The sequence below is a fragment of the Magnolia sinica genome, chromosome 2 (assembly GCF_029962835.1).
Source record: "Magnolia sinica isolate HGM2019 chromosome 2, MsV1, whole genome shotgun sequence".
Classification (NCBI taxonomy): Eukaryota; Viridiplantae; Streptophyta; class Magnoliopsida; order Magnoliales; family Magnoliaceae; genus Magnolia; species Magnolia sinica.
Window position 1 is genome coordinate 100,689,953 of NC_080574.1, and position 8,521 is coordinate 100,698,473.

Below are 8,521 nucleotides of genomic sequence, written 5' to 3' on the forward strand. Positions count from 1 at the left end.
CGGAAAAGCGCCGACAAAGATCTGTACAAGCGCCGCTAAAAGTCCTTCAACAGATTTTCGTCGGCCCAGCGTAGGCCAATAAATTTTATTTATATATATATAATTCAATTAAAACCTATATTTTTTAAAAATATTTGAAACATAAAAAATGTTACAATACAGTTTAAACTAAATATTAAACAAAATCTATATTACTTCATAATAAAAAAAATGTATGTAATATTTATTACAATAAATTGAAAATGGTCTTAAATAATTTAAAAAAAGAATCCTCTATATGATACTCTCAGCGCGAGTAGCGTCAAAAGGCTGAAGTGCTAGTTTGTAGGCCTAAATTTAGGCACAATTGATTAAAATCCTGCGCACAAGTAAAAAAAAATAATCAAAAAGAAGTTGTGTTCAATGGGGCATCATAATTCATAACATAATATATCCAACAATAGTAGCTTGGATCCTCAACTAGCATCTTTGGATAGAATCTTAAAAATTGTACATGGAATACCCCAAGTAATCGTCAGTAAATGTAAAACTGCAGAATCCAACAGTAAATTCATTGTTGGAATACCCTAAGCAATCTAGTCTGATATGTAAGCAGAATCAAACTATCGACATGTTAAAAGAGTTCAAATGTTTAGAACAATATATTTTCTGTAATCTCAACATACACAGTAAGAAAACAGAAGTGATCTGACAACACTGATAGACAGAGTGGATGTTGTACTAACAAGCTAACCCAAAAAAAAAATACCTGCTTTCTGCCATATTTTGATTTTCAAAAGCAATGAATGGGTGGTACTCATCCTTGCCAGAATCTGATAGAGCAATGATGAAAGAAAGCATGTTGATTTTCCAGGTGGTTGAATTGAACTAATAAACTCCAAATGAATGTAAACATGAAAAAATTAATATGAAAGAGATCAAAAGAAAATTCAGACACTTTCTAATTTCATCAATTTATCTGACCAACCATTTCTTCTTATTAAGAACAAGGTTGTATGGATGTTGGCATACCAAGATGTGAAGGCAAGTTTTTCATTTCACTGCTTAAAGGTAAAGCCTCTTCCAGATTTTCATTTCCTCATTCTTCAGTGCTCATCATCTTACACACAGCAAGCTCCACTGGACCTGCAAAACAAAACAAAATGGCTAGGATACATGACTTATTCTTCCAGGAGTGGTGGTACTGGGGGCCCAATTGATGTTTGCATCAAAATACCCTTGTGGTCAGCCACTAAAATGCATTTGCCTCATTGTAACAATGTTTGAAGTTCCAAATGTAAATTAAATAGCTAACCACAAGAAACATTTTGAAAATGAGAATAAAAAATCACTGGGGAGGGAGTTTTATCCACTAAACGTATGCAAGTGAAATACCTTCCTGTTCCTGTCATCAAGGGGCTGTACTTCAATGGCAAGGTATGAATCAACATCAGCAGTAGTAACTAGATAGTCAGGTTGCTTCGCTCCTGTTGCCAGAAATATTTTTATAAACTGGATATTCAGGAAAAGTCAGCAATGATAGAAGACTAGAAATAAGATCCATTACCAACTATGTAATTCACAGACCCATCTTCCAAAAAGCGTACCCACTGGCAGTGCAAAAATAAGGAAGAACTGTTAGTTATAATGGAAAGTGAAATAAGGAAAAAGTCAGTAATGATAGAAGACTAGAAATAAAGAAGAACATCCTAGGTGCTTAAATAACCAGACTCACCAGAAGAGATCACCACTAGTAGCAACCCCAGTGAGATTATGACAACCGCTAACATGATCAAAATAGTCAGCTAACACACCTTGTAGATCCTCCTACAAGCACTAGAACCTCTGCAGATCCCACCATATACTCTGGGTTTTTCATACACTCTCCGAGAGCGGCCCACCTCTCACAGCTTGTGTTCTCATCGGTGCAACCACCATTGTTACCCCCCCAGGGCCAAGCATAGATATGTGGGCAACATAACTGAATGTGCATCTGTATTGATAAATAATTAAAAGATTACATCTAACCACATGTTGTAGTGCAAAACTGTTTGCAATCAAAACAAGAGATCACCCAAATCACTCTACTGATTTTTTGTAGAAAGAGTTACAAAATATGGAAAAAATCACTAACTGATTTGCAGAAAAACAATTAGAAAACCAAAATTCTATAGTTTTTGCCATGGCCTGAGGACAATGCCTAGGCTTGAAATCTTAGGCCTGGTACCTGATAGGGTTGAACCCTGCAAGCAACAGATTGTTTGGATTATTGCCGCCCTGAAGGAGTCTTCCAATCATTTGCAAGGATTATCCATTCGTTGGTTTCTATGGAATACATTATCTTTGGTAGTGCCCAGCATGTGACCGGTTAGGTTTTGCTAAATGTATTTTCTGAGAGATGATAACTAAGATATAAGCAACAACACCATAGCTATTTTCTAAAAAAAGGTGATCTAGTTGAAAAAAGATGCCTGGTATTTAGATATTTTATTCAACCCTGTAATAATGCACCACATGGTCCAAAGATTATATCAAGATTGATGTCAGGCAAGCACCTACTCACAAAACTTTTACCAATCAATCATGAAAAAAACATTACATTTTAATTAGCCTGATTTTTAGTTGTAGATAGAGAGACTGAAAAATACATTTAGATCCCAGGAATAGTTCATTTTGATTGATGCATGAGACTGAATTTTAGTCATGATAGAACTGAGTAACTAAAGCATTTGGTGAGAATTTCATTCAAAATGACACAATACCCAAGCATTGGCACCTGCATTGGAACCACAGAATGTTCATGATGGGACCTGACTGATGGATGACTAGCTAGGATCTTAAGAAGGTGCTCCTCAGCTAGCAAGTGTCAGCAGAAAATAGGTACTCAGAGGAATCATAACAAACAATCAGAGGAAAGGAAAAAAAAATACTACAAGAACCCCAAATAAAAAATATATTTATCAGTTTTTATAGTTACCCAACCTAGTTATCTTCATCAGCAGATACACATTGCAAGAAAGAAAAAATAAAAACAAGAATTCCAATTTTTCAACAGGAGAAATTTATTAAAGAAACCAATTTTGCAATACAGCTCTGCATTTGTTGCAGAATAAAGAACAAAACAAAAATTAATAAAGCCACCAAACGATTAGTAGCCACTACTATAAATAGCAAAAATAGCATGAATAGGAAAAATCATAGATACAAAGATCAACCTGAAACTTGTGAAGAGAGATACCAAATAATAATATGCTTGCTTTTTTCTTTTTCTTTTTTTTTTAAAATATTTTTAAAAGCGAAATATGCTTAGATCTGATCAACTTATTTGGACATATCAAGTAAAATTTATCTAATTAGCAACTAGAAAAAAATTTAATATTTCTTTCTTATTGATAAATTAATTTTCCTTTTCTTATTCATGATTTAAATATTTCTTTCAACAAGTAGGAAAAATAGAAACCAAAAAAAAAAAAAAAAGGTATCTAAAAGGCTATAGATGTATTTTCTTTTATTTTTTTCCTTACTTTACACGGTTCATGTTTGTAATGTAACAAAAGTAAACATAATCCAGAATTTCACCCAGTAGCAACATGCCAGCTGGTACCAAGCCAAGGTAAAGGAGGGCTGATATCAGGTGGGCAGCTGGTCATCAAAAATTTCCCAAGCAAACCATGATGCCAACCCTGAATAGCTCAGAAAGGCTGTGATGATAGTGATGATGGTGATTAATGGAAAGAAACATTAATGAATCATAACGAAAGTGAGCATTAGCTTTTTTTAAAACCTAACAGGGGTGAACATTATCCAGAACTTTGCTGGATAACAACATGCCAGTTGGTCCCAAGCGAAGGTAAAGGAAGAGAGTTTATGTCAACTGGCAGCTGATTATCAAATATTTCCCAATCAAATCATGTAGTCAACCATGAATAGCTAGAGAAAGGCCATGATGGTGGTGGTGGTGGTGAATAATGAAAAGAAACAATAATGAGTTACTATTAAGGTCCTGTTCTTGATAGCATTGCAAAAGACCTCAATGCATGGGAGAATGAAAAGGAGGAAAAGGTTATAAACTGGGTAAGGTCATTTGAGGGCAGCAATGGAGTAAGATGGTGAGTTTCAAAATTCCATGTCACCATTGAGAAAGCGCTCATGTATTGGGAATTAATTATATATTTGTGTAAACTACGAAGGGTTTCTTTTTTCTCTCTTAACCTTTTTTGTTCATCAAGGCTCATTGAGATGTTCAATTTTTTATTTTTCATTTTTCTTTCTTTCTTTCATTTTTTTTTTAATTATTACTTGAAGAATTGAAATTTTTGATCTTCAAATATGCTTTTATATCTTTTTAATTTTTCAAAGTGAGAAATAAACTCCACTTTTCCAGTTCCAAGTTAATAATGTAGAAAATCTATTTAGAAATCTGTGAAAACAAAAAGTTGACATTTAATCTTTCAATCAGATCACAGATTTTTTCCAAAGAAAAGAAGAAAAAAAAATCTAGACAAAAGAAACTTAGTCATCTTCAGTGACACTCCAGTTTGAGAGAATGGTTGAGGGTAGAATATACATATGTGAATTTTGTTGTAGATCTGCCTACAAGGTATTTTGTCTATATAAATCTTTTTACCAAGCAAACTTAAGGAAAAGGAGGCTGATCATTTTGAATGGGTTCATCATGTGCCATCGGGATGCAGAAACAGGAGATCATTTGTTGATTCACTACCCCTTTGCACAAGAGATTTGGTGGAAGCTCTTTCACCTTTTTCAGGTGGATGGGCTCAGATGGGAAGAGAGAGAAAAGGAAGATATACATTACCATTCTAAGTATCTTATGCATTTGCAGCTCTTGCCATTGAAAATAGAAAAAATGAAAAGGGAGACAGAGGTAAAGCAAAGAAACAGAAAATCTTGGATGCCCATGGTGGAAACCTACCAAGGCCCCACAATGGGGATAATGACGGACCCAAAATTAAAGCATATCCAGCTCAAGTAGACCACAATGTAGAAACAGTGGGGATAATGATGTCAATGGTGGAAACCTACCAAGGCCCCACAGTGATGTTTTTTGTCATCCATTTGCTACTTCATCAACCCATTCCAAAAACTGCAAGATGAAGTTCAGGAATAAAAACAAATTCTGATAGTAATGTTATGCGTCATGTGCCATTTAGAAATGGTATAAAACATTAAAGAGCTTCATCATCTCTGAAAAAATATTTTTATTTTCCTTTGATAAGTATGAATAGAAAATTCTGATAGTAACAAGAAAAGGAGAAAGAAATTTTGAAGTTAGATGCAAGATCAAAGTAAATAATGTTCTGTTTCAGAAAGATAATATTTTCAGAAAGCACAAGTTCACCAACAAGAGGAGAAACAGTCAACTCATGAACTGACAAACCTTGCAGTTATGGAATCTTGAGTTGCATTTGTGAATCCATCCATTGCTAAGTTTAAAAAACACAAGCCATAACCAAAAGGAGCATTTGGATGATACTCCACCAGTGACAAGGAGAATGCATACATACTCATCTGTCTAGCAATTCTATTGGTTGAATCAAGGGTCCTTGCTTGCTCATTTGCTGCTCCATATAGAAATACAGGGATTGCATGATTTGTATCAAGGAACATTAGCAAGTGGAATAAAAAGTTTGAAGAACTATCTGGGAAAATAGGATTTAGAACGGCTCATTCATAACATGGTCTTCTGCACACATAGCAATCCCTCATCATTATTTGCTATGGACCTCCTTTCTGCAACATACTCAGCACTAGTCGTACCCCATGGGATCTCTTCAGGGTTCCTAAAGATTTCCACAGAATCAAGCAAATTTTAGTGACATGAGATTTCAATTCAAGGCAAGAACACGTAAATTGAAGAAACTGCAGAGATATAAGCCACCATTAGATCAGCTGGGCTCAATCCAACTCAACCCATTGATAACTTATAGGGGTAGAACAAGTTGACTAGGGCTCAATCCAAGCCCAACCCATTTACTTAAAATTGTTAAGTCCACATAATTAGCAAAACTATGTATCCTGCAAACAAACAAGATGAATGGATGAGATGAATTCAATATGTAGTTGACAATGATTAAACAGGAGAACTAAGCAGCATTTTCAATTGCTTTAATGCATTTCAACACACTCCAAACCACTCAATAAGCTTCAACTCAAACTTGCTCAATTTCACCTAAAGAAAAAAGAAAAAAGACCAAAGTGATCAAATATAAACATTTTTTGAGATTTCAGAAAATGAACAGTCATGTTGGATGCAGATATACTGTAATCAGAATGCTCTCCAACTAAAAAAGTAAGAGCCGCTAATAGCTTAACAACCAAAATCCCATTACTTCCCAACAAGCTACAACCATTTAATCTTAAAAGCCTTGCCTCAACAAGTAGACATGAAACAACAAATATTACTGGATCATATGAATCATCCAATTACTTGAAAAGGTTAGTTATAATAAATTTTCCAGGTCAAACCAATGGGGCATCACTCATTTTTGGTCATCCCATGTGCTAATAACCTGCAACATCCAATAAATATTTCAGTAACAAAAGTCAAAATAAACCAAATGCATTAGGACCCCAAAAATCTTCAATCCATCCAAATGGCAAAGGCATTAAGTAAATCAACCAGCATTATGATCTGATCTTCAAACTCCGATGAAAAAAATCAAACTCTTTACTTCAATAATACTTGCATTCTTCAGAGAAGATTTGGGGTTACTTCTCAGCAATGGAATCTAGCAGTTATATGTCCTTGGCTACCTGCTCATCAACACTGCAGGGGAACATGGATTTTGTATTAAATTGACAATGACATTGACAAGTTAATATCAAAGATACAAAAAACTGGGAGTGGGTTGTTCCTGAAAGGCAGACCAACATAAAATCATTCACCAAAGAAACGAATATTTTACACCACCTTCAAGCAATTGATGAATGAAAAAAAAAATAAAAATCCTTCTATGCACTTCAATTATGCCCTGCAAAAACCAAAACAAGCTTAACTTAACCAAAACAAGTATATTGTGTAGTTCACTACTGCTAAGTCACAATCCCAAGATTAGATTGGTTGAACAATCCTAATCTCTGATTCACAGACATTTGTTTGCCAAAATAGGACAGTTGGAGATTTTCCATTTTCACACCAACACTCCCTGGTTAGTCACTAATCTTTGTTTCAATTTCTTTTTCTTTATTTATTTACATCACCATCATCATCATCCTAGCCTCATCCCACCATTTTGGGGTTGGCTGTATGATCATGCTTTGTCAATCATATACCAAATAGAAATTCTGATGATTTCATAGCTAAAGTTTTATGTCTGTGGTCTCCTTGTGTAATCGTGCTCTGGTCCATGGTGTAGGCATAGCGATGTGCTCCATGCCTCCTCACCTGTAGCAGGTCCTGAAGAGCCTAAGCCCCCTATAGTTTCTGGCCTGATTGTTTCTCCTCATTGGGGCAAGTGTTTTCAGCATGATGGGAGAATAAAAGAGATGCATGTTTGTACTGTACTAGTACAGATAAACAAAGCATGAAAACAAAACCATTAAAAAAAGACCTACCAAACCATTAAAAAAAAGGACCTACCAAACCATTAAGAAAAACAAACATAAAAATTACACACATTTGTTTCAGGAATTTCGTCAAACATATGACATGCTCATAGCTCAAATTCTATACAAGCATGCTTTATGTAAGAAATAAGTGGCATGTAAAATCCCAAATCCAGTGAAGTAAAAAAATAAATCCATTAGTGATAAAAAGAGAGAGGAAAAAAACCACCTGACTTGTCTCTTCTGTTCAGACAGTTGTAGAGTTGGAATGTGAATAAGGTTTTAGAAGATTTAAAGAAATCAACTAAAATCTCTAAGGTTTTGGGAGATTTGGAGAAATCGGGAGATGCATGAGAGGAATGAGGTGCAGAGAGAGAGAGAGAGAGAGTACCGATCGAGTGTAGCGGACATAGCAAACATGTTCAGGTGCAGTGGCATCGAGCGACGTTTTCAGGGGTAGTGATCACAGATCGCCAGATCTAAAGGCGTTGCTTCTTTTCAAACAAAAAGAAAGCTGGAGAAGAGAGAGAGAGAGAGAGAGAGAGAGAGAGAGAGAGAGAGAGAGAGAGAGAGACGGGATCGGGGAGGAGAAAGGGAGGGAGGGAGGGAGAGAGACAAAAGGATAGGGCGCCGAGAGAGGGACGAGATTGAGGATGTAGAATACGATAGATTAGGGATTGAGGCTGTCATTGCATCTAAAGGGAGAGAGAGAGAGAGAGTTAGAGAGAGAGTGTCGGGGGTAGTGAGAGGGAGAGACTCAGGAGGGGAGAAAAACAGGGCTAGGGTACGGGTATATATACCCGATCGCTAATCGATGCCCATTTTAATTAGCGCCAGTAAATTAGCCATATAAAGCCTCGGCTAATCCAATTTTTGTTGTAGTGTTAAGATTATACAAAGATGGGCCCCATTGATCAAAGGCGACATGCTTTTTAAGCCGTAGTGAGATTTTGTTAGACTAGTTCCGATCCTCATG

At 35.7% G+C, this 8,521-nt stretch overlaps 2 long non-coding RNA genes across 3 annotated transcripts; both read right to left on the reverse strand.

Annotated features, from left to right (window-relative positions):
• Positions 1–210: 210 nt before the first annotated feature.
• On the reverse strand, positions 211–2,528 carry LOC131229728 (uncharacterized). Of its 2 annotated transcripts, XR_009163563.1 has the most exons (7): positions 2,476–2,528; positions 2,207–2,370; positions 1,715–1,972; positions 1,547–1,589; positions 1,375–1,466; positions 1,012–1,125; positions 211–358 (listed from the first exon to the last, which is right to left on the reverse strand). It is a non-coding gene; the product is annotated as an uncharacterized LOC131229728 (long non-coding RNA). The 2 variants fall into 2 exon arrangements; XR_009163565.1 differs by lacking the exons at positions 211–358; positions 1,012–1,125 and adding an exon at positions 1,132–1,289.
• Positions 2,529–6,237: 3,709 nt separating this feature from the next.
• On the reverse strand, positions 6,238–7,684 carry LOC131229734 (uncharacterized). Its single transcript, XR_009163566.1, has 3 exons — positions 6,868–7,684; positions 6,672–6,766; positions 6,238–6,509 (listed from the first exon to the last, which is right to left on the reverse strand). It is a non-coding gene; the product is annotated as an uncharacterized LOC131229734 (long non-coding RNA).
• Positions 7,685–8,521: the final 837 nt, after the last annotated feature.